The sequence below is a fragment of the Triturus cristatus genome, chromosome 6 (assembly GCF_964204655.1).
Source record: "Triturus cristatus chromosome 6, aTriCri1.1, whole genome shotgun sequence".
NCBI classification, from domain to species: domain Eukaryota; kingdom Metazoa; phylum Chordata; class Amphibia; order Caudata; family Salamandridae; genus Triturus; species Triturus cristatus.
In genome coordinates, this window is record NC_140589.1 from 166,696,581 (window position 1) to 166,724,423 (window position 27,843).

The following is a 27,843-nucleotide window of genomic DNA, read 5'->3' on the forward strand; positions in this document are numbered from 1 at the left end:
CTCATCTCATCAGTGCAATACACCAGTTGCACCCTAAATATAAGCCTGTGTAAATGAAAAAGATCATTAGTAAATTCAGCACTATGCACAATTTAACAGTGCTAAATACCTATATAAGCTACTTATTATTGGAATGGCAACATTAAGAAAAAACATAAGAGTTGCATTCGATTGGAGTAGATGCAATACTTAGGTGAACAGCATGCATAATAATGAGCAATAATTATATACATCTAAGCAATTTCTCTTAATAGTTTCATACATAGTCCCTTAATCTTGTTTGTGGAAAAAACACTATTTCAAATGATGCAGTTTAGCAAATGCCATGAATCTTCTATCTTTGCTTCCGTATGCTTTTCTGTTTTCCCTTAAGATTCCTCCCTGACCAATCACTATCAACCTCCTAATCCACCCAAAAATGCCTTAGGGCCTTATTACGAGTTTGGCGGTCCTCCTGTCAGCCCGCCACTGCAGCACCGACCGGAGGACTGCCAAGCACGTCGAGCGCCCGCATGCCAGATTTCAACTGTAATCCATGGCGGGCGGGCAGTGCTGCGGCAGTCTCATGGTAGCGCCTGTATAAGACTCATAGGTGAGCCTTAACTGCAGATGCCGCCGTGACAGCACCTGCAGCATGTTCCTCCACGGTGTGGCTTGCATGCCACACTGTGCAGGAACAGGGGTGGGATTCCAGGGGGCACCACAAGTGGCCCTGCATGCAACCCCGGGCCTGGGAGCGGCCGGGAGCCCTGTTAGTGCCTCCTTAGTTGCCTCTCTGCCACCCTTTTCATGGCAGGCTCACCACCATGAACTCGTGGCACCGCCAGCAAATTGCTGCCCCTTCCGCTGCACGGAAGGGGCACCCCGGCGGATGCCTCGGTCCTGTGGTGGTCCGACCTCCACATTCTGAATACTGTGGGCGGACCTGAAGTGATGCCGGTGGAAGTCCTGTGGAACGCTGTACTCGTAATAAGGCTCTTAATCTGAGTACATTTTGGGAATACTGAAGATGATACTGTTTTACATTCAGAATATCAAGTGGATTATTTCCTTCATGTTATAAGAAGAATTATAATTCTGCCGAGACTGAGTAAAACTGTGGTTATCAGTGCCTCTTAACAGCCACGTTTCCAAATGTATTAGTCGGCCAGGCTCATTTTAGTGCGCAAAATGCGTGTGATTTGCTTTTGTATATTTATGTTGAATTTTGGAAACAATATATGAAATTACACAAAATTATGGGGAATGCAAATCCACCATTTGATGCTATATTTAGTCCTTACATCAATTTTTGATGGATGACGCATTTTGTACCTTAAAAATAGCACACAAAAGCTTGTCTTTGTGTTCAGATTGCTTTAAGTTTTTCCTGCGCTCCTGCACTGTAATATTACTGTGAACAGTGGCATAATCATGCAATGCGGTGTAAGAGCGTCATTTTGAGAATTTCGAGTGCCAAGCATAGTGTGAAAATCTCTAATTACTCAAATTACGCTGCGTAACATAAGTTTGTGAATAACACAACAAGAAAAATGTTTTTAATGCTTACATTAATATTGTTTACTTTCATCCAAAGTTAAGGGAGAGCGTGTAGAAGGTACAGCAGCAGACAGGGACAGTGGGTGTGCTTATCTGGCGGTGTTTGGCTATTTTAGGGAAACAGGTACTAATAATTTTGTAAAAGAACAGGGTCCAAAAATCTGCAATTAAGTGATCCTGCTTTTATTGTCGCTTGATTTTGCTTACACCCTGTATGTAAATTTTCTGCTAAACTGTACTGTTTTAATGATTTTATTAACTTACGTATTTATACAAAGCATCCCTTGATTTTAACAATAACAATATGCTTTTATATGTACTTTTATGGTTTTGTGCAGATTTTTTTAAATTAAAGTAAGAGATGTTAACAGCTACTGATGTCGAGTCACTTTCATTATGTTCCACCGACTTTGGCTTGGAGCCATTATTGTGGTGCTGGCAATAAAACCATTAGTAATTCTTTGCAGCAAGAATGTTAATCGTTGCCAGACCATTATTTGAGAATCACCAGGAGAAAGACTTTCCATCCAACCACATCTTGGAAGCCAGGAGTCCATGTTATTTTAATTGGACAGAAGTTGTACACTTCCACCAAAAGGTGTTTGCCTTCCACAGAGCTGTGATCATTTTCTTTATTTATCCAGCTGCCTGAGCTTGACATGATAGTGCTATTAAAGTGTTGTAGATGACTGGATCATTGATAGTGTTTTTCTCTGGCAGCAGCACAGATTGAAGGACAGTCATTAACCTAGATGGATTTTAGGTCTGGCTTAACAGTGCAAACGTCACCTTACCTTTTAACCTACACCAATATTATTGCACAGTCTGCTTCCACAAAACGACATATCTATTCCCATGCTATTTACTTGTAAGGCTTTACATGACCATACATCATTCTTTTAAAGCCAGATCAATTGCAGTTGCCAATGTTTGTTGAAAAATCTCTCATACATTGCCTTTTAATGATTTTCTAAATGTTCAATGATCTACTTGGAAGCTCCGCTTTGAATCAATATCACCAATTCAAAATTAAATTAGACACAATATGGCCAATTTACAATAGTTTATTTCATTAAGTTTTAAAGTACAAAATAGCTTGCTTCTTATCACTCTAAAGATTTGGTCTTCTTGAATCACGAAGGGCTTTATTCTACTATTCTCCCAGACTAGGTGAAATGAATATTTTGTGTTTAATTCAACATTTTCAAGCCATACCTGATCCAACTAGTTTTGTAGGTGGCTGGTTCCAAATAAATGCTGAATCCAAGAAATTGACATCAGCTTGATGGCCCTTTGCACATTTTACAGGGGCCTTCTTTGGAGACCTTTACATTCTGTGTAGACTTAGGGCCTGCCTTAGAGTGCAGTGGACAGGTTACTCTATCACACACATGACGGATATCCTGTTTGCTGAATTACAATTGCCATTGGATATAATGCACTTGTAAAGAGCAGATGGAATAACGGAGTAACCTGTCCACCAAACTCTAAATCAAGCTCCGAGATTTTTCGAAAGGCCTCATGGAAAGCAGCAGAGTGAGACAACCAGAAGAGGTGCATGCTGTTGAATATCTAGCCTCAGGTATCAATAGGTCTAACTCATCATCTAAATTTGATTCAAAATAAAGCATTTATGGTAAGTTTTCAAAATTAGGTCTCTAAAACACATCTTTTTTATAAAGATTATACGTTTAATAAACAAAACGCATACTTTGTAGCACACCACCTACAGGCAAAAATCCCCTAAAGTATATGATGTATAGTACACACCAGCAGTGAATTTGATAGGACTGACATTAAAAGTGTATACTAGTCAATAGAAGATCCCCTGGGGATCCAAAGGTAGAGTTGAGTGTGGAGCGGTGCAGGAATGCTTGTGCTGTAATGTAGTAGACTTTCTATAAGAGTTTGTAAAGGAGCTTCTTAACTTTTTACATCTTGTAAGATATATGATTTAGGTGACTCATATCCTTTTTTGTATTGTTGTGATGTCCAGTTGTGTAGTCGAATCACTCTTTAATCATTGGCCTTGTGTAATGGGATGTAATGTATGGCTACTTTTAAAGTGTATAAGAACTGTCTTTTAAGAAGTGTAATCAGGGACATTTAATCTTATTGTCAAGGAAATTATGTATATTTTATCACTATTGATTTGTTGTTTACTCCACTCTATAGTTGACGAGCAACATAAATACAGTACGGCAACCGGACCAATTGACATAGGTAAGTAGGTCTACATGATGAAGATATGGGTATGCATCAAACTTTGATAATCATATTTGTGATTTTTACTTCCAACCCCAATGAACTAATCCACTGTCTCCCCTGTTCACACTCATGTACTGTACTGCCTCATCTCACCAGTATATTACGTGAAGCAGGGCTAGCATTGAGTAGCAGGTAGATGACTTTTATGTTGAGGTTCACTTTCTTATATGAATTCACAGCCGATAGATGTCCTGATTGACACAAGAACGCTGACCTATGTTGGCAGCTAACTCTAGTTTTGTGCAGATCTGTCTCTTGGGAGTGGTGAAGGCACGTAGGCGTAAGAGCTTACTTTCATATTACTGGTTGCATGACGCTAAGATCATTACAACAAATGGCCATATCAAAATAGGGATTGTTACTCTGTGCTCAAGCTGGCAGGCCTGCATGCCCTTTTCTCTTCTAATGTAATCTCTTCTGATCAATTCATCTGATATCTATTCCAAAACGTTTTAGCTGCACGGTATCAACTCAAATGTTCAGAGGTGCAGAAGAACATATGTTCCCAACCACACCACATTAATAAGGGCATTTGGGCTAAACACACCTGTTGAACAGTTTCTCTTACCTGGATGTTCTTTTTATGCATCTAATTTATCCGTTCCATGGCAGAGTGTGATATAACCTGCCTGAAATTCCCATGGGAACTACCTTTTTCTTAGTCTAACTTTGTGTCCCTTATTTAATCCATCTTGGAAATTTAAGAAGTAGTTACAGGAAGTATGGGAAATGTAGGATTCAATAACAACGATTTAGTTCAGTTAAGTTGAACCAAATCATATTCCCAAGATAACCACACAAGATACATTTGCATGCAGTGCATTCACATGGAAATCAGTTACAAAGCCAGTCTTAATTAACTTATCATTGAGAAAGCCAAATTGTTCCCAGGGGATCATGTTCAACTTGTCCATGGTGAAATTATAAGGGCATCGGTTAGTAGTTCTCGAAGTAGATTTTTGTATGTGGTCTTTTAAGTCTGCCGCTGTTAATCCCTTTTTCACTTCTCTTTGGTTTGTTCTTCTCTTTGGTTTGTTCTTGTTTTATGCTTCTCAATTCACAGTCTGCTAGACACTTTAGATTTGGTTTTGTATTTAACGTATTTCAAATTTTATAGGCTCCACGTTAATAGACTTGTCTCAGGCATATGTTATTCCGTCTACTGTTGATCTACAAATTTCTGGGAATGTCTCAGTTCATTTCTTGGACATTTTCTCAGTTAAAGCTGCCACTATTGGGTTTCTTCATTAGTTTTTTAGCCATATTTCGTTCCTTTGTGCTTCTTTTCAGGCTTCCATTGTCACTTTCCTTTGTTTCTTAGCATAAATATGATTTCTGGCAGAAATTCGTATTTCTTTGTCCAGTTATTCTCTGGTAAGTTCTCCCGGGACATAGCTATGTCTTTCAGTGTTTTTTTGCAGTTCTTTTCCTTTTGTACATCAGATATTTTTATGAATCTCTTTATTTCCGAAATTGCCTTTCAAAGGCATTCTCCTTGATATCTCCTCCCACATTAAATACTGCAACCACTCTTTCTGATTTTAATCTACTGCAACTTGATCTTCACCTTGTTACATCCTTACCACTTTCCTTGAATATTAGATTTGCTACCAGGAATGCTCAGCACACATTTACTATGGAGATCAACGCAGAGTATGCAACAATAGGAGGAAGAGGCTGGAGACAAGGTTTTTAAAAGGGCATCAAGTCTGTGGGTGTTCTCTCATACATTCTGACAAGCCTTCAGGCAATGAAAGAGTCCATTCTTGGTTAGGAAGACGAAACCGTGGGTCAGGTATGCATACATGAAAAAAAATCAACCAGGCTGGACCATGTTGAAGTAAGTTTTACCACAAGACTCAAGTTAGGGAAGTATGGATGAAATTAGAATCTACAGCAGCTTACACAGGATTGAAATAGGAGTCTTGAAATGATTCTTCATGTTCCTACCAGCAGTATGTTGGGGCTTCTTCATTGGCTTCCAGGTCAACCATACACTGCTTTGGGCTTACAACAGCTGCCCAGCCATTTGTAACAGCTCCACACACGCAATTCATAATCTGGACATGTTAGTGAGTGTCGGCATGATCCAAGCACAAGTTTGCATACAGATGTATCTGGTATGGGACTTTTGAAACCTGCAGCATAAACAAGGATGCTTAATTAATTTTTATACCACTATTTTTTGTATCTCTATTTTTTTAACATTTTTATATTTAAAGTATGTGTTTTGTAACAAAGACCATGTTAATGCTCAAGTGTAACAGATAAAGAGCATTTCTCTTCCATCCAAAGGCATTTCCACATTTTTTAATATTTAGAACTGAGGAGTTTGGATCTCTGCTCCTGGTCGAGATGTCCCAAAACGTCTCCAGCCACATGTGCTCAGTAAAAATGGTATGCCCTTTTCCCCTCTACACAGCTCAGCTAGGTGGGTGGTGCAAAGACAAAATATCGATGCAAAAAAATTGACTTGCACAAATATCGAGGTAAAAATATTGTGGGTCAGAAATATCGACAGAGAAAATATCGTGGTCAAGATTATCGATTTTAGGTAAGTAATATCGATGTTTAAAATATCGAAGTGTTTAATATCGTTTGCAAAAATAAAGTTGTTAAAAATATCGATTTTTTTTATTAATGGTATGTAATTTAGTATATATTTTATACGTATGTGATGTATGTTTTTTTGTATAAGAATTGTTTGTAGTTATTAATTTTTTATTTGAATTTTGCGTTTTTAGTTCCGTAGCGGGTTGTGGGTTTATAGGGGAATAGGGAGGGAAGTAATTTAATCATATAAAATTTATAGATAATTTTTAGTTGTTATTAATATTATCTTATTTGAATTGTGCGTTTTTAGTACCGCAGCAGGTTGTGGGTTTGTAGGGTAATAGAGTGAGAAGTAATTTAATTATATTAAATTTATTGAATATTTTTTATTTATTAGTAGTTGTTTAATTGAGATGTTACAGTGTTAAATGGGTAAATTAATTTATTATGAATTAATTAATAATTTGTTGTAAAATAATTTTAATTAATTAATTGGCAATTAATCATGGTAATTGTGTAATATGTTTTAGGTGTGTGTTGTGGTGTTCATAGGTGTAAATGGTGGGAAGGTTGAGAAGTAATTTATTTTTTAATTGATGAATAAATAATTAGTTGTTAATCAATTTTAATTAATTAAGTGGCAATTAATTATGGTAATTGTGTAATTAGTGTTAAGTGCGTTTTGTGGTGTTTATAGGTGTAAATTATGGGAAGGGTGGGAAGTATTTTTTCTTATTGATGAATTAATAATTAGTTGTTAATTAATTTTAAATAATAACTAGTAATTAATTATGGTCATTGTGTAATTAGTTTTAGGTGTATTTTGTGGTGTTTATCGGTGTAAATGGTGGGAAGGGTGGGAAGTAATTTATTTTCAATTATTATTCAATTATAATTCTCGTTGTTAATTAATTTAAATTAATTAATTAGAAATTAATTATGGTAATTTTGTAATTGATTTTGGGTATGTGTTGTAGATATTATAGTGTTAAAAGCATGTGTATTTAATGAATGTTTATTATTTTTTTATTAATAATATTTTTTAGTTGATTATTATTTATGGTATTTATGGAAATGAATTTAAATAAAACGTTTGAAGTTTTTTTTTATTGGTGTGGTGTTATAGAGTAATAAATAAAATACATACATTTATGTTTTAAATAATTTTTCTGTTTGTTATTGTTTGCCCCATTTTAAATAATTATTGTTTATAAATGTATTTATTAATTTATTTTATATAATATTTGTAGCTTTTTGTTATATGTAATTTATATTATAATATGTGTTCTTTTTATGTGTTTAATATATTTAATCATATTTTTTTAATATTGTTTATTTTTATGATTTTTTAAATGTTTTCTATTGCTTAATTGTTATTAGTAATTTGTGTTTCTCTGCTATCCAACACTTTCCCTGCTGTTCCACTCACTTGAGTGGGAATAGTAATTTTTACCCCCGTGCTGTCCAATACTTTCCCTACTGTTGCACTCTTAGGAGTGGGAATAGTCATTTTTACCCCTTCGCTATCCAATACTTTCCCTACTGTTGCACTCTTTGGAGTGGGAAATAGTAATTGTTTCATCTCCGCTATCCAACACTTTCCCTACTGTTTGTCTTACTGGAGTGGGAAAATAAATTTGTACCCCTAATCTCTCCAACACTTTCCCTACAGTTGCACTCACTGGATTTGGAATAGTAAATTTTATTATTTTGCTATCCAACTTTTTCCCTACTGTTGCATTTATTGTATTGCAAAATGTGAGTTTTCATTTTTTTAAATAATTTTATGTTTAATTTATTATAGAATGTTTTTAATTTTAAATTATTGATAAATATATATTTCATTTTTATATAATTTGAAAGTTTAAACACTTAAAAAAAGATATAGTTAAATATATTTATATGTATAAATTATGATGTTTGTGTGTTTATATTTTTTTAAATTAAGTTTATTTGCTATATTTAGTTAAAATGTATATTCAATTGAATTTTCTTTTTTTTAAATAATATTTATCTTCAATATATTTTATTTTATATATATTTTAAATTTATATTTTATACATCTATATTTTTTACTTTGATATTTTTGATTCAATATTTTTGTACTTCCCTTTTTAAGTATAGGGAGTCGATATTTTAGCATTCTATATTTTGTCCTCGATATTTTTTACATCAACATTTTTTACATCAATATTCTATCAGTGAACCGTTACGAGCTAAAAACATCAGACCAAGGGATGGAGGTATCATACACTATTCACAACAAAATGCTCTTGTCTTGTGCCTTGATATTAAGAACTTTCCCTGTTCTTAGGGGACTATTTAGACATTGGTGGGCTGCATTCTATTCCGCTAGTCCAGCGGGGGTGATGTACTACAGCCTGCCATATGTAGAGTTCTCCACCAGCTTCTGCTCCTCTGGAGGCACAGAGATCTTGTGTTGAGTTCTGGGCTTATATTCCACCTCGGGCATTGGGCATTGAGACCCAGGTTCTGACAATGCCCACAGTTGCCCTTCTTCAGAGCAGTAGAAGGAAGGGAGCCAGTCGGACTTCAGTGGAAGGGAAGGGTTGTGCCTGCTTGTGGGGGGCATATTGTTCTCCTCTGTGCAGGCTTTTGGCCAGTGAGGGCCGTGTCTGCCCCTAGCCCATGGCCCGGGACTGTGCATCTGGTTTGGTGCGCATTTGTAACAGGTCTTACTGCTTGAGGGCTGGTACACTGACTGGGAGGAGCACAATGTGCTCCCCAGTGATGCAGCAGGGGTTTGTCAGTGCCCGGGCTGAGATTCTGTCTGCAGCCTCTCCCTCTGCCCATGACGCTATTTCACCAAATACACATCCGCACCCAGTGAAACAAGCTATGTCCAGAGTTTGTGGACATAGGATTACCAGCTCCAGAATTTGCAAACCGTGTATCCCCAGATACACCATGACACTCATAATAGCGAGGGGTGGAAGTACCCATGGAGTTGCGTTGTGGGTGGAATTCAATGACTTTATGTGTGAGTGATAACACCTTTTTACACATATAACCTTCCTGGCATTAGAATTCCCCATTTGCTACTATTTATTAGTGTGGGGTCAGCAGAATCTAAGCAGAGGATTCAAGGCTGGAGAGCACACAGACAGTTATGGCCCAAGGGCGTAGTGCCTGAGGCAATAATGGGAGAATCTTTCCACACAGGTGAAGTGCCTCAGAGCAGGAGAAAGATACAAAATTGATGTTGCCTTGAATGGCATGTGGCCCTGGCACACCATTGCCCCTTAGACACTGCTGGTTGCTTAGAGGAGTAGCCCAGCCTACAGGGTAAAGAGTATCTTGTGTTTGTGTGATCAACATTTGTACCTTCCAGCTGAGAGGATTTTCGTTTTTTTACCCTTTAGCTTGAAGAAAGTTGTGCCCATCCACTGCTGACTATATAAGAGTCCATCAGATGAACTGCAGAGCATGAGTTGTGTTGTTCTAGATGCACAACCAGCTGTATGACATCTGTATATCTATCAAACAGCCCAATGATGTAATATTAAGCTTAGTCTGCACTCTTGTAATTTTTTTAAATCATAGTCAAGAGAGACGAGCCCTGAAGGACCTCACATTACACAGCATAACTTCTTTTGTGAAATCCCTAAGTTTCACCTTTGACAACACTCTGAATCTAGCTTCTCACGTCCTGTCAACAATCCACAAATTTTCTCCTTCATACCATGAGAAAAATCTGACATATGCTGACTCTCTACCATGTGGTACCTGGAGTGCGGAATTTCTATTCTCGGGGGGAGGGGGGGGGGGTCCCTCAGTTGTCCTTCTACTTCATCAAAGCAGTTTTCTGCACCACGGCTCCTTCCTCAAGATAAGCCTCCATATCTAGTCTCAAATGCTCACCATCACTGTTGGGCAGAAAGAGCCTTGGAGTAAGGACTCTCTCCTTTTTATAAACACCTGTGTTGTACACGTGGAGCTGATACTAGTTTCAATTGTACTATTGAATATTGAGTCTCAGATTATTGTGGTTCAAGAATATCGAGGATATCGAGAGACAAAATGTCGGGTTAGTGCATATAGGGAAGCATAGATTTACTATTCCTAGCGCCACATCTACGAACCTAAATACATATATCTGGAGTTAGGTATAGAAACTCTAGACTTACATCCCTGTTGATATTTTTTTCGGATATTGTGTTCCATCACTATTCTGGGGTCAATATGCAGGGTACACAGCACTAGCTTCTGGAACTCACTCTCAATATCCGCATCTGTTCATCTTCTGAAAACTGCTACAAGTGCAGATGTCTGGCTGAACTGACTGTGCCTGTAACAGCTCTGTTTTATTTTTACTTTTCTTCATATTGTCGCCTGACAGCTTTCTCCTTTTAAGGAAATGTCTTCTTTTATTGTATCTCGCCGGTTACTTGTAATATACACTCACATAGACAAGGCGTAGTAGCTCTACAGAAAATAAAATAAAATCAAAAATAACTCTGGCAATGAATGCATATATGAATGAATGGATGTGAGTTTTCTGAAGTGCTATGTTTCACTTAAGGAAAAACTCTCCTCCATTCCCAGAAGGGTGTCCTGGGGCTGGGAAAGAGGTCTCAATTAAAGATAAATCATATTATTGGGGTGGCAGGGAAAATTAGTTTTAAATGACTTCCACAAAGAGAATTGGTCAGCTTGAAGTTGAATGAGAAGAGAAGAAGGCACTGGTAAGAGGAGAGATTGAGAGCAGTCCTTAAGGAGTCAGGCGCAGCAGGCAAGGACAGAGCTGGAGAGGCCACCTTCACCTATCCTGGTCTGATGGATGGAGTGATGCACTCAGTATCACACTCAGTGACCAGACTGAATCGTATTGTAACATTTATATAGTGCTTACTACCCCTATGTGGTATGCTCTGCTTACCCCCACAGATAGCAAGCTACACTGTGTAGGGTGTGTGGGTGAAGGCTGCTATTTTTGTTTGGTTTTTACCTATGTGGGACAATTAATTTTTTTATGTTGTGTTATGGGGTTCAGTGCCTGGCAGTGTAATAGGTGTGAGTATGTAAGACATAGAAGGGAGATAATCAAAGAAGGCCCAGTAATGCATATGGCGACATGCGCTAGGCAGGGATGCTGTGGAATAAGCACACGGATACCAAAAGAACAGGAATGACACTTGAGATGAAACAGGAATTGCCCCTTGTGTTATGTTATCATTAGTGGCTTTGTGTTCATTCAGGGTAGTTTCATTACTGCTGGCTGGACGGAAGCCCATCTGCCAAGGGTACTAGGTGTTTGATATGCTGATTTTAGCTTTACGACAATTCTATGTGCTATGTGCTCAGAGCTAAGAGAAGTGCGATCGAGTCTGAATTACATCTTGATCTAAGACGTCCTTTCTGGGGATGGGGGCAATAACTCCTGCTTTCCATTTGGAAGGTATATAGTCTGATGAGCCCACTTGGTTTATGAGAAAGCATGCTAGGTCTTCTAGAGAAGGACAGCCAGCTGTCTTGGGTGGTAAGAGTGAACTGGACAACACTGGAGAGGTCAAGAGAGATGTAAAGCGTTTTATACCTTAACAGGCAGATAAACATATAGACAGACAGACCTATAGACAGATAGGCAGACAGACAGAAAGACAGACAGGCTGACAGGCAGGCAGACAGACAGAGAAACAGGCAGAAAGACAGGCACACAGACAGACAGACAGACAGATAGATAGATAGATAGATAGATAGATAGATAGATAGATAGATAGATAGATAGATAGATAGATAGATAGATAGATAGATAGATAGATAGACAGACAGACAGACAGACAGAAGACAGACAGACAGACAGACAGACAGACAGATAGATAGATAGATAGATAGATAGATAGATAGATAGATAGATAGATAGATAGATAGATAGATAAAGTAGAATGCTCTTTTAATGTGTCCACAAACAGAATATGACATCGGTGCAAGGTCACTTAGCGGGCTGATCTCTTGAACTCACTGTTCCGAAGATTGTTAAATGTGAAACAGTCAGAACTCGTTTTCCACACGCGCACAAGGTATTTTTCTATGTCTTTAAAGTCACATTCTTCTTCTGTCTCAGCAAATCCTTTTAGAAACTTCACAGGTTAAACTTCACAGGTTCAGCGGGTAAAGCTCCAAGCTTTGTTCCAATTTTGCTCAAAGATTTGATCACCCGTAAGAATACATGTCTTGATAAGAACACTGGGCATCTCTGGGTCAATTTTAAAGCGGCATTAGTGTCTTTGCTCACCTGTTCCATAACGTATACATAACTCTGGCAATCCTTAACTTATGAATATTACAACAAACCTAAGTAGCACAATAATAACATCTGTGTCATTTGACAGTACAGTGACTCGATTGGAACCATTTCGAAGAGCCCACACAACATGTGGCACAACACAAAGCTCAGCTTTCTCCAATTTTCTGTTAAGTTCTAGAACAATATGGCCTATACTTTTTAAATATATATCTCTGCAGGCACCAACTCCTCATTAACAATCATTCCACTTATAATAATTGGAAATTCAGTGTTATAGGTGTCACATTTTTGATGCATGCAAGGTCAATTGTTTCATCATCATCAAATATCTTTATTTCGGTCGATAAGACCATAAAAGAGTGCATCATAATACAATAAAGACGATACAGTATAAAAAACATTACACAATTATGATAAAGATATTAACTCAATAAAACATCATTACTTGATATGGTTTTAAGAAGACGTAGACGTGTAAACCACATAGACGTTAAAAATTTGGCAACCGCAAAGGCAATTGGGGGCGAGATGTCAGACTTAAGTATTCTAAAAGCGGGGGAGTATTGTTTAAAACCCATGTTTCTGAGTAGTGGACAAAGCCAGTACTTCCTTGCTCTGCTGTAGACCGGGCAAAAGAATAAGACATGCAAGTCTGTCTCTTGTGTCTGCTTACAAAAGGGGCATAGAGCCGTGTGTGCTGAGTGTGGCCAAAGTGCAGTATATGCCCTCAGGGGGAGAGTGTTATAGCGCCATTGCATGTAGAGCTTTCTTGTGAGTGTGGGACCCATATCGTTGTAAGTTGACTCTAGGTGGTAGAAGTCTTTAAGAGCCAGGAAGTGGGCAGTGTGGGAGCCCTCCCTCACATTCCTTATAGCATCTTGTAAGTGATGCTCACGAAAAGCCTTCGTGATAAGTTTGCGTGAATCCCTGGGACATGCAGCCTCAGGATCATGCCACAAGTCAAGTCTACCCAGTGTCTCACAAGTATGCTTTATGTAACTTAGCCATGGTATTTGTGTGTTGTTACGAAGGCGCAGAATCTCTTGCAGCTCTGCTCTGTATTTAGAAAGTTCTGGGGAAGACCATATTTTACACCATAGGGTTAGGGGTTTTAAGCCCAACTCCTCTGAAAGCGGTCTTAAGCCCAGATCTAATCTAAGTGGCAAAAGAGGTGTACTAGCAGGTAAAGCTGTCAGCTGCCTGAGAAAAGTATTCTCCGTTACCTGGAGCTTCTGTGAAGACGTGTGTCCCCAGATTTCTGCACCATAGGTAATGGCCCCCCGGGCCTGGACCCTATATATTTGTATGCGTGGGCCTAGGGGCCTGTATGTGAGGCCTTTTGTCAGCCTGGCAATACCTCCCACCAACTGGGTCAGTTTCATATTTGCCCTTAGTTTGTGTGACTCCCAGGTCATGCGCTCATTAATAACTATACCCAGATATTCAAAGGTAAAGACCCTCTCCAACCTAGAGGACCCTATACTGGGGGGCGCACGTGTGGTCGGGGGGGGGGGGTTGAAGATCATAAATTTGGTTTTAGCGGCATTGATCTCCAACCCACGTTCCTCGCAAAAACCTACAATAGCCATCCAAAACCCGTTGGAGTCCCATAGGGGATTTGGAAAGCAGCAGGGTATCGTCCGCAAACATAATTGCAGGAACCCTGCTGCCGTCCAACTTGGGGGCATCAATATCATTCAGGGTGCAAAGATGATCTACGACCCCGTTGACGAAAAGACAGAAAAGAGTCGGGGCGAGGACACATCCCTGCCTGACCCCCCTATCGACAGGGAAAGCATCGGACAGTGTACCTTCCCTTCCACATCTTACTTGGGCATAATTCCCCTGGTGCAGCCTTCTCAGAATTGAGAGAATGTCCACGGGGACCCCCATCTTCATTAACACCGACCATAACTTATCTCTGGGCACCAGATCGAAGGCGGCACGGAGGTCCACAAAGACTGTGTAAAGACTGCCGCCCTCAATCAACACCGTCTTCCAGTATAAAAGATTTAAACGGAAGATTTGGTCGGTGGTAGAAATACCTCGTTGAAATCCCGCTTGATAGGGACTCATAATCGCCGTTTCTTCGATCCAATCCTGGAGGCGATTTAAGATGAGCCTGCCAAAAATCTTCTGCGGTACATATATTAGGCTAATGGGTCTATAATTGGCTGGGAGCAGTGGCGAACCCTTTTTAAAAATTGGGCCAATCTCCGCCCCCAGCCAAGTACCCGGAATAGCCATGCCCGCTAAGATGGCATTGTAGAGGGTCACGAGATAGGGGGTCCAAACGTCTGGCTCCTGCTTGAACAAGTCGCCCGGGAGTCCATCTAAGCCAGGTGCCTTTCCTGTGGCAAGATCAGTCAGAGCGGCTCGTACCTCCTTGAGAGTGAATGGTTCGCCAGTCTCAAGGGGGCAGTTAAAATTTTCCCCACCATCCTCAGGTAGTTTATAAAGAGACTGGAAATGGTCCTGCCATACCTTAGCTGAGATATTAGGTTCTGAGGCAGGAATCAATTCCTCGGAGCCCGTGTTGACACAGCGCCAAAATTTGCGCGAGTCTGCACGGGCCAGGAAATTAGTAAGTTTAATCCATTTGTCATATTCCCATTCACTTTTGGCGTTTGAGGTCATGGACTTGTAAACACTACGTCTGGCCCTGATGTCCGCGGCACCCCTTCCTTCCTTTATTGCACCCAGAAGGTCGGCTTTTGCCTTACGGCAAGCGCCGCTGTACCAGGATGGACCGGAAGTTTTTCTATTGGTCCTAGTTATTGGTTTCGTTAAACATTCAGAAACTATTTTAAGGAGGTCGGCATGTAGCTGTCCCAAATCGGAATGGATAACCTCGCTGGTATCTTTCTCTGCTAGCACCTGAAGTTTCTCGAATAGAGGCAGTGCTTGAGCATATAAATTGTGTATCTTTTCCGGATGGGAAGATATGTGCTCCCACTTTATTCTGCGTCTATTAGTCTCAAGTACCCGACATTCCTCAGTTTCACCCATTTGGTTTCCCCTGGCTGGGGAGCCGGGGTGACTATAATTTAGTTCGAGGGCATTATGATCGCTATCATTCCTAATTGTGACCCAAAAGTCTTTGACAAGGGGCCAAGAAGACACAGGAACCAAGACATAGTCCAGTCTGGACTCGCTGCCCATTCTATTAAAAGTACATCTTGCCATAGTATCAGACTTAGACCTGCCATTACAGGCACGAAGGCCGTATTTCAGCGAAAGGGTATTAATTTGCAGAACCAGGGGGGACTATGTCTTTGGAGCCGGAGCCTGAGTGGGAGGTATATGCCAAAGGAGATCCTCCTCCGTGGCCATACCTTCCATAAAGCCAGGGAGGGGCTCGTAGTGGCAGTTGAAATCCCCTCCTATGAGATAGGCGGTGCCCTCTGGTATGTCATTCAGAACCAGAGCGAGCTCCGTTATAGTGGATGACTCCTGGGTGATATTAGTTGGCCGTGAGTAAATGTTGATCAGCAACAGGCTAACGGCATTTGGCCACTCCAACAGCACAGCAAGAATATCTGCTGAATTAGTGGGTAATACATCCGCCCTACAGCCTAAATCGGAGGCCACCCATATTGTGAGGCCGCCTGAGGGGCGCCCTCTACCCCCCCACGTTGCGTGCTTGGAAAAGGTTGCAAACCCCTTGTAAGCAATGTTTTCTCTAGCCCACGTCTCTTGTAAGAGACAGATGTCTTTCTGCTCAATAAAAGAACACCAAGACGGGTTATTAAGTTTGTTGGAAAGGCCCGCAATATTCCAAGAAAGAATTTTAAGGGGGGAGGAAGTTGATGCCGCAGAGGGTATACTTGGGGATAGAACCACTACCGACTCTGACCTCCGGGGGGAGGTTGGGCCGTGGTCAATTCCCTGAATAGCCCTCAGAGGTGGGGTACTCCAAAGTGGAAGAACCACCTCAGCACTACCCTCTTCAGTAGCTTTAGTGTGAGGAGGATGTTCCTTCTCCTTAGGAGGTACTGGTTGTCTATTCTTGATTATATTCAAAGTGCCACCGCCCACAGACACACACGGTCAATCCACCATATCTAAAATAGAGAAACGATTATGGGTGGGGACTTGGTCGTGTCTAGGGCACCCTGTCAACCAGCGTTCCCTATCCGCCAGTGGAGCCCTTGTCCTATTTCTCCTAGGTACTAGGTCCCATCCATCCTCAACTTGTGCAGTTGTTGTGGGAGGATAGAAGAAGGAAAGTGGAAGGGATTGAATAAGAGATCCCGAAGTTGGATATGGCCAGCTACATATGTGAGAAACTGTTCGGGGATCCCTAAAATTAATCAATACGCAGTCACCCATAATAGTTTTTTTGGTGTTACCCAGCCACGGGAGTCTCCTAACCATGAGAACCTCGCTGTTGATACACTCGGGTAAAGGCCTGTTTTTGGAGAGCCAGTGGATGACTTTGTTTTTCAAGGCCACCACTGGTTCGCTAGTAGATGGTTTTAGTTCCGGGATACCCGTAAGGATGACTGTGTATGGGGCTGACTCAGGCGGTAAATTAACTGGTCTGTGTCTACTATCATGTTCCTGCACCCGTGGTGGAGAAGGAAGTGGAGTGTCACGGAGGCTGGGAATAATATTCCGTGAGGGGATCATAGGCCAAAGTTTTGGAGAAGGAATCAGTCTGGGCAGATGTAAATGGGGAAGCTGTTGTAGACCGGACCTGTCCCTAGATGGTGGTATATCTGCGGTCTTTGTGGATGCTTTGGTTGATTTAAATGTGTCCCCTAACTGAGCCATTCCATGATGAAGATTTTTTATAGATGATTCCAATTTTGCAAGGCGATCTATTAGGGGGGTGAGCAATTCGCTCATGAGAGATTTTATATCAGCAAATGAGAAGCCCTCCTCCCGTGTAGCAGTTTTTGGACTCACAGGTCTATTAGTCTGAGTTAGGGGTGCAACCACTCCCTTTCTTCCAACTATCGGAGAGTTTGTTTTTCCCCTAGGAGCATGCTTCAAATTCTTCGGCCTGCGCCCCCCTACAGTTTGAGCCCTTCCCTTCCTCTTGGGTATTGCTCCCTCACTGTTCCCCTGGGTGGAATGTAATATAGGGGTAGTACTAATGTTCGTGAATGTCTCAGGGGCTGTATCTGGTTTGCTTGTAGTGGGGGCAGTGGAAAGCCTTGGGGGCGGGAGGGATAGTGTAATAAAATCAATTGGGGTGGAAATATCACAGTCTATGATAGATGAAGTCGTGTTGGTTGGGTTCAGTGATGTCGAGGATCCAAGCAGTCCAGGCAGTCCCCCCGTAGCAGGATCAGCATGTTCTGGCAGTTGTGGCGGGTAGGTAACATGTTTGAGGGGGCCTAGAGACGATCTTCTGATCCAATCTATTTCTAGGGAAATGCGCTTCTCTAGGGTAGTTATGTCGTCGATCAATAGGGAACCCGCCTTTGCAAAGTATAAGTCCAAAGTACCTGTGGGCTTGGCAGCAGCCTGGGTTGTTTTACTCCGAGTTTCTCTCGCAGACGCCATTAATACAGTAACGGTAAGGGTGTAAGAGAGTAGGCCCTGTCCCTGCCTCTCCTGTCCTCTAACGGCCTCAAACGGCCCGCTCTTTGCCCGGTCTTCGCTCCGGGCGCGTCCCGCTGGCGCGTAGGGGCGGGACTCTTATGGTGCTCAATCGTTGGAAAAGGGGGGAGGGCGGGGCCGGGAAGAGGACACAGGTGTGCTGGTTCAAGGCAGCAGCGAGCACCCTGGTCCTCGCAGTCCCGGGGTAGCGATAGTGCACAGCGTCCTCCCCAAGTGCAGCGTCCTTCGAGATCAGCAGTCCCAGACAGGGAGATTGACCGGCTTCCAAGAGTCCTGCAGACAAATGCAGCGAGCGGCACCCGCGAAGCGGGGGCCGCAAGAGGTAAAGTGCTTGGTGGGGGCGGGGCCAGGAAGAGGACACAGGTGTGCTGGTTCAAGGCAGCAGCGAGCACCCTGGTCCTCGCAGTCCCGGGGTAGCGATAGTGCACAGCGTCCTCCCCAAGTGCAGCGTCCTTCGAGATCAGCAGTCCCAGACAGGGAGATTGACCGGCTTCCAAGAGTCCTTTCAGGAAAACGAAGAAAAACGCCAGAATGAAGGCCAGACCAGTCACAAGTATCAAGCAACAGAACACTGACAGTAGTCTCGCAGGCCACCTCTTTCCACGAGCGGGTGCGGCAGCGGGCTGGGGGAACTCATTGGTGGCTAATAGGTCCTCTCTAAAGGGCGTAGGAGTGGCAAGAGCCACATCGGAATCCGAGCTTCGGTGCACCTGTTGCAACTTAGAGCCTCCTCCGCCTTCACTTGTAGACATTCCTCTGATTCTTTCACATTTTTTGACAGATAGTTCAAGATAACTATCAAAGACCATGTGCAGTTCTTGCAAGGTGCATGCTGACTTTAATATCTGTGGAACAATTTGAACGACTTCTCTGAAGTTTTGCATGGATTAAATCTTGACTATTTGCAATTGTGACATATAGTCCACAACAACAGCGGTTTTCAATGAGGACACCATTTCAAATTGAAATCCTTCAGGTGAAAGGTATTTTTTTTAGCTCCAGTACAAGTTTGTAAATCACTGGTTTGGTTGCAACATCTCCATCAAATAATGAATTTGTTGGAATAAGATCATGCAACAGAATGTCCTTGATAGATTCACCCCTTTCTTTAGCTACATCCATCTCTCTACATCCATCTCTCTATGTACTTGAGAAAGTTCTGTTTTTGTAACCTGTTTTGTAGTGGCTGACGAAACTCTTACAATGTCAATTAAAGCCTGGAAGTTTAGCTTTAGTGATTATGTCAAACAGGATTTTCTCTTTCAATACATATCTCTACTGCTTCAGTTCTGCCTATAGTTTCGATCCATGTTTCAGGACATCTAGTAGACGTGTTGTTATATTGTTATCCTCATATTGTTTGGACATAAAGTTGTGTAGTCGCACACGCTCAGTCATTTCAAAGGGGCTTCAAAAGGGTTTCCTTGCTGCTGCATGAAATAAAGAAGGCTATCAACCAGTTTATTAAAACATGCCCCTCTTTTTACTGCAAGTTCATGGTGAGGAACAATTTCACGATGGTCCATTAATTTTGAATTTGTCATCTCTCTGAAAACGTTACAAATAGAAAGGACTTCATGGTAAACTAGCTGCCATTGAGCAACACATTCACTTTTACGTGTCTGACCAACAATTCCCTTTGAGCTTTTCTATGATCTCTTGATAGTCTGTTCCAGTTTCATATCTGGAGCCACAACATTGAACCTTCCCTCTCTGTCTTTCACCGCAAAATGTCTTTGGATTGCTTTTCTGCAGGGGTATGGTTTTTCCACCTCTTCCTTCTTCACTCTTTCCAAATCCCAGGACCCATATCTCAGGTACTTTATGCGAGCGAATTCACAAAACACAGTAATAAGTGACTCCACAGTCTTCACGTGCAGCTCCCAATCACCTTCATGTACCAAGCTTTTTACTAGAGCTATCATGTGTAAAACATTTCCCCTGAACTTGCAACATTCTGATTTTCCTTCACATACTTTGACAAACTACTAACTTAGTTTTCTGATTTTGAACTGAGTGTATTGAACATTGCCTGGCTTTGCATTATGTCTTTTGAAGAATTGCACACTGTGCCTTGTTCACTTCTGAGATAAGATATGCAAGACCTAATTTATCATTCTTGTTCCAGAAAGCATTCCAACACAATGTTTCTAAAGCCTTAGATTAAGCCTAGATGAGCATACCTTGAAACGATCTAAAATATTGAGTTCCACGCAATACTGACTGGGCAGTTTTGCTTCCAAAGATTTCATCCTCAATAAGTACAGCATCTGTGCCACATCCACTGAGATAACTTCCTGCACACTGCAACACAACTTTTGTCATGTCGAAAACGCCCATCATTGGGGAACAATAATCAAATTCTACTGGATTGCTCATACAAATGTTAGCTACAATACGTAAAAACACCTTCATTGCAGAAAATTGGGAGGATAGGCTGATCTTCAAGCTGAGCATGCAAATGTTTTAGAGCTGTGTATACTTTTGCGTAGTTTGTGACTGAAGATGGTAACACTGGTAAAAATCCAACCTTCTTCTGTGGGAACGGTATTCTGGGAGATCAGAGCATGAATTCCAGCCCATGGAGGAATTGGCTTTTCTTCATTATTCAGTGGGCACCGAATAAGCGTTATGATAAATTAAGTTAAATCAGCTTTGCGGACTGCAGCATCAGGTAGAAGAAGATCCAAGTCCTCAGCCACTTTGAAACTTTCTGGCAGACTGGGATATGTTGATGGCTTGCAGTGATTTTGCACACGTTGGCAAGGCAGCTGAGTTATAAGTTTGTAGCTTCTATTGTTTATGCCTACAGCTGACACAGCTTGTTTTCCAGCAGCTACTTCATTGGTACAGTCTTGAAAAAGCACCATGACAGTATCATGTGTGCTGGAAGTTCCAGACAAAGAAGAGATTATCAAGAGCAGCAATTGTAAATCCTTTCCTAGTAAAGTGACTTGAACGTGGAGTGCTGTCGGATTCACATGTATTCACTGCATGAGCTGCTAACAAGTTCCTGTTCCATACTATGTCATTATAACGTGTTGATACACCAACCCTATTCATTGAAGTGATTATCTCTCTACTTTTGCACTTGTCATAGATCGCGTGGGAGGTCATCATGTGTAGCAGAGTGTTCTTTTTGCCGTAAGGTAATTAATAAAACATGCTTGGAAAAGACAGTACATTTGCACAGCATAAGCCTGTCGTGTCATGGGATAGTCTTCTACTTATTCGCTTATATCTTCAAAGCCATCATCAATGTTGTCGACTTCTTTTTCGAACTCAAGAATTTCAGTTATTAACAGTTTTGCTGATATTAAACAATGATGCAAAAAGTATTAAGACAACATCAGGCAATCTTGTTGACTCCAATGATTTATGGAGCTCTCAGGCATCACTAAACTTTTCATTAAGTCCAAAATCGAAATATTTCAGGACGTTTCTTAAAATGGTTTCTGCTGATTTTACTGCAACCTCTGATCTTATTTTGGCAGCAAGAACTTTAGGAGTCAAATCAGCTGAGAAGACCATAAGTGGCTTATTCAGTTTGTAAGACTGACAAAACAAATTCTGTCGTACATTCTCACCAGAAAAATCTTAATTTCATTATTATGAATCAATACAGTTTCATCAATGTTAACCATTATTTCTCTGATCTCACTGATTGTGAACCTGTAGCCAGCACTCTAGAGTGGCTTTAAAATGTAATTTGCTTTTTCAAAGAGTGCAAACTTAACTGACAGCTGGTTGTTAAGTTGCTGCTGGGAGCTCATTGTACATTCATATTTTCGAATGCATGCAAGCATTCAGTTCGGGTGGGCATACAAATCCGCTGCAAATACATTCACCTCGCTGGTAAGATCAGCTACTCAGCTGAAAACTTTATCTTAGAAGAAACTAGCTGCAGATAAAAACATGCTTGCCATTTTAGACTCACATACTCTGTACTTTATGATCAGTAGTTGGAGGTGGACGAGGAGTAGCCATCGATCTTCTAAGTGGATATGCATTGGGTTTGGTTGTCATCAATTTCTCAGAAGACTCAAATTCTTTTTGTGATTCACTGGTTTCTGCTATTTTTTGACAAATATTTTCCAGGCTTTTTTACATTCTATCGACTAGTATCACTTGATGTTACAATGATAAAATATTTGATCCTCTTTACCCATCATTTTCAATCTTTTGTGAACTTTATTTTTTCCATATTTCTGCACCATTTCAAACTCTCTTCTATCCAGCCGCAGATGATGTTAGCTTTTTAAAAAACTTATTTTGGCATATGACACATTAATTTTTTTAAAGGAGTCCTCAGATTTTTTAGTTAGCAACACTCTGTTGGGAGGTAAAGATCCTCTGCTACCACCTGCTTTGCTCATGTTTACACATTTTTACCACCTGCTTCTCTCATGTTTATGAATTTGAATCAACGGAAAACCTTAAACAAAAACAACATTAAAATAAATTACTAATATGATGGCTAAAACACATCATTAGAGAGCCGCCATTATAGAAAATGGTGGAAGAGTTGCTCTGAGGAGTTATCTTCTGTCTGTATAAGACTGCTTGATCCACCAAAACCTATGTTTTGTCACCAAAATGAAGTATATAGGTCTCATGGTTCCTGAAATATTACATCATCACTGCAACACGTTCACCACTTTTAAAAATGTCATCCAGAAAAATTTGGCCCTGATTAGCAATGTCTACCCAAGTTAAATTACTTCTCTAATGATGCAAAAAACACAAATCAAAAATGAAAATCCCTGGACAATTATTTTTTTTATACAGAGGTATAGCTACAGAGATTTTTAAGTCCTTTCATGGAAATTCAGACAAAGGAAACCAATTTCCTGCAGGCTGCACGTACTTGTGAATTATGGTCTAGTTTTATTTGGGAACTTTTGCCAATTGGATGTGCTTTTATCAATTGAACCCTTGTCACTGCAGGCCTCCCAGATGTATCTAACTACCTTAGAATCATTCTTTCACTGATCCTCTAGGTGCGTCTCAGTTACCAAAATAATTTCTCTATAACTCTAATTGTGGAGATAAAATCCTTCACATGGGAATACTACCACCTGGTGCACAACCTTGTGTTCTCAAAGATCAATCACAAGGGTTGCCAAGGCCCAGTAAAATCTCTGAAGGGCACTTCGAAACTGTTGCAATAGCTTTACATTTCTCATAGTTTTTAATTTAACCGTATTCTTTATAGTTTGCATGGGATTCATTTTTTTGCCATATTTTGTACCCTACTTTAAACCACTTTATCTATTTTCTTAATTTATATTTGGCCTATTTTAAAAAAAATTAAAACATTTTACTTGGTGTGGACCTTGGATTCTTCGCATCCTAAGTTGCACTACTCACCCTTTTTCTCTGGGGATTGCTTTACTCTTTTGGTTAGCTACCAAAAGTAAGTCAAGAAACATCTAACCATCTTTAAACTGGACTGTGGGACATGGCCCAACTGACCAATGCTTTCCAGTAACTTTAGCTTATCCCCTATTACTGGTGGACGTCTGGGGTAAAGACCAGAAAATGAGCGCACCTTTCCACAACACAGGCCAGTTTCTTTTAATATTGAAAATAGGGCACACAGAGTCCAACCATGTTGAGGCCTGGCCCAACCACTTTTACATTCTCCAAGTCCTCCTTTGTCCCACAGAACTCAAACATTTTGCACAGACTTAGGTTCGTCCATTTATTATTTGAGCTATGGGTACCTGAAGCATTCTGGTCATTGAGCACCCATTTATGCTACAAATCAGATTTTTCAGGGCCTGTGCATATTTATTTATTTATTCATTTTTATTTATACCGTCTTTTACAGTGCACACTGCAAAACTGAATTGGTGCTAGGTGCTAAAAAGAGGAAGGAGAGGGCTTGCGTGGAGAAAGTGAGAATATTAAGGCTATTGGAGCTAGAGGCATGGAAGGGATATATGTTTTGATTTTGTTCAGTAGGTACTTGAGGGCTGAGGTATTCGAAAGTGAGATGGATGGATTTGAAAGGGATCCTGTCCTTCACCCCAGCCAGTAGAGATTTCTGCTGTGACGGGTTCTGTTTTGGGTTGCATCCAGGCCCAGTCCTGAAGAACATTGGAAAAGCAGAAAGACTGCATCATAACTTCCGATCCAGTTAGGGGAAGGTCTGTGAGAATGGGCCAGCAACATGGTATGTTGTTTGTGGTTCTTTGAACATTTTTGATGAAGGAGTCTCAAGAGGTGCAGATATCTTAGGTGGGTAGTGTAGCAGTAATGGGGCATTGGTGTTGAATTGATTTGTTGACCATTTTGAAGAGTTCACCTAATCTATTGATAGCATCCAGAATTTGTATATATAGCAGTTTACACAACTCAGAGGCTGGCTCATTTTTAATTTGTGTGCTTGAGGAGCCAACGTCCCATGCCTTCTTACATCTGATCAGCTTTTATTCTGGACCCTCAAGAAATGCCTTTAGAAATATAAGTCCATTAAGGTATGTAGCCTCGACCAGAATAATTTAATTTTGAAGAAGAAAGTTATTAACCTATTTTTATTATAGTTCCTATCCTTTGAGTGGCTATTTCTAGAAAAACAGTCATCAGTGTGATGTATTTCATTGGAATTTTCTGCAAGTCACCCCACGGGTGTCAGTGTGCTGCACATCTTCTCCATGCTGTTTGTTCTCTAGTTCCCTGTGGTATGTCCCAAACCTATCTTTGCATCATGCCTCTGCTCGATTGCTACTCCGCCTCAACTGCTATTATTGTTGTTTGTGGTGTCAAACCTCACTCTGTGCAGTGTTTTTCTGCTCTGCAGTAGTTCCAGCAACCACATTAATCTGCTTCTCACACTATGTTCCAGCTCACCAGTCTGTACTGTATGTTTTGGGAGTACTTCCTCTCCTTATGGAGTCTAGTTGACAGTTTCGGCAAAAGGGTTTTGTTTCTATCTATGTGCTGTTGTATCGATTCTTGCTTGTTGTGTGCGCCCAAGTGTTGTGGATGTGGGGAAGTGTAGTACAACGTTGCAAGACATATGAGTGCAGTACACTTGTGTGTGTGTTGATGGTGAAAGAGCAGTACCTTGCCACTGGCAGTTGTAGAGGAAGTACCCTATGGAATGCAAAGTTTGGGAAAAGTAAAAGCCTGTTCTGAAATTTGTCGTTTCTTGATCGTACCCAGACTCCATCTTGTGTTTTCCGCCATCTTAGGTTGCCCTCACCCAGGCAGCTGGTAAACGAGATGCTTTTGTCGTTTCTGCCCTTGCGTGTCAGGTAGCTTTTCGTCCCGTGTTTATTAACTAGTGCCAGGGTCTGGCTGAATACACTAATTCATGTCTGAACCGGATAATCCTCGCCCAAACTATCTGTTAGCTCACACCATTCTTCCTTTTCGCTTATCTTATCTACTGCCTTTTGCTACACATCTCATGCATTCTCTGGTCTCACGACTGCCCTTCTAGAACATACAACCATGTTTTCTTTTGTTGTAAACTGTATCATGTGGATTCTCTTTGCAATTTGCTTAAGGGGGCCAGCAACAAACATCACCCGGAACCCGAGTCAGTTTTTAGCTTAAACCATTGTTGGTAACATTTGTCGATGTCTCAAATTCTATATGTGTTTGGGTTATCCATTGTATCCATTGTATTTCACTGTATAAAAGCTTGTGCGCCACAAAGGTCAGTGGCAGTCTCTTGTGAACCCATCCCTGTGTGACTTCACGGACAACTGTACTAGCTGCAGCTATTAAAGCTCGATCTTTTACGCCAGACGGAGTGTCCAGTGTTTCTGTATTGCAAGGCAGGAGAACTAAAGGATTTCAGGCGTACTCTGCGCCGCTTGGCCCCTAAAGGTCAGGTTCCTCAAATGGCGACCACGAAGGGACGGCTTCAGTGGTAGCGGTGCGGCCAGAGGACCGTGAGGGGCCCCGCAGGGAAGTCCGTAGGAGGCGCCCCACGTGATTGACCCCTGTATGTCGGAAGTGGACCGAAGGATTTTGCGGCGTGGCTTCTCCTTTCAGACGGCCGCTACGACTGCTGCCCTGACTGCCGTCCTGCCTTGGCCCCGGTTTTTGTGACGATTTGGTAGAGCGAGACGGACCTCCGGTTGCGGTAAGAAGATACTTAGTTAAGTATTTGATTGGTAGGTCGCTCCCACAAATTTTGTTTTTTCTTGGGTCTTTGAGTTTCCTTTTTGTATTTCAATTGTTGCAATAATTGAAGCCAAGGGGTGAGTACGTTTGTGCTGTTTTGTTAAGAATTGACACACCCCCTTTGTTTGAAGTTTGTAGAATAGTCCAGAGAAATAACGATGCCTGGTCTAAGTAAGTTTCGGTGATTGTGTTGCTTAGGTTGTACTAGGGACTCCCAGCTCGAGGACTCCTGTCCGATTCCTCCGGTTGGAACTCCCACTTATGAGCTCTATTCAAAACACGGTATTGGTCCCATTACTTTTAACAAAACATGGGTCCGATATACCAGAAGAGATGGTATTTTGCAGTGGCCACAAAATGGCAGTTTTGAGACCAATATATTAGACAATTTAGAAACCACTTTGTTTAGGAGAAAAGCCCGGCCGGCAATGTTTGACTCGTTCCGCCTTTGGCGAAAGGAAGCCAAACAGAAAGAAATGAAACAAGCAAGAAGAGATCAAAAAGATAAATATATGTCGATTTTACAGGCTGCCCAGCAGTTAAGAGACAACGAAGTAGACTCTGCTAGGGAGGTATCAGAAAGACAACATCGCATGGCAGTAGATAGATGCTATCCGGTGTTGCCTACTTCCCCTTCAGAGAAGAGAAAAGATATAGAGGAAGACCCTTTAATGTCTTGTTTGTTGAATTCTCCTCCACCCTATGTGCAAACTCCTAATGCACCTCCTATGGCTCAGCCAGCAGCTGCTCAGTGACCGGCTCAGCCAAATAATACTTCCCTTCCTCCTCAGCCTTTGTTTCCTCCTCCTCCTGTTATCCCATCTCCTTTAAATTCCTCTCTATCCCCTGTTTTAGTGAGAAACTCTCCAGGTACACCAAGGAGACTCACAAATGCTGTCACAAGTTTCTTTTCTCCCTTAATTGGAGCCCTGAATCTGTCTCTGTCTCTTTCTAGACGACAATCTCGTTGTCAGTTTCCTCTTACAGAAGAATAAACAGTATTAGGTTCCCTCGCCCGTAAATGGATTGAGAAAGGTCCAATATATAATGCACGGGATATTTTGAGCACCTTTTGTCAATGGACAGAGCCCATTCAAAGATATGTTTTTGACGTAATGTGCGATACTCTCAGTAAGGGTTGGGACGATATGGAATTAGACACGGCTCCTACGGAACTGATGAAGCTCCAAGCCGATTTTGATAAAGGTTTCATAGTAGGAGCAGACGTTGAGAAAGCGGTGATTATGCTGATTGAATTTAGGACTTCATTTCTCTCTCTAAAACTCCCCGAAACTGATCGTATTGACAAAACTAAACACTATCCAATGCGTGAAGTTCCCCCAGTGTGGAGAGAGGCGATAGGTGGTGCTCACCCGGTGGCTGCTCATTTCCAGCGTATATGGGTACATGAACCTTGGAAAAGAGCCGAAGATTTAGCCCTTAAACAAGCACTTCCAGACCCACGTAAAAATCCTACTGGCTATTATAAGGAGCTATCCCAG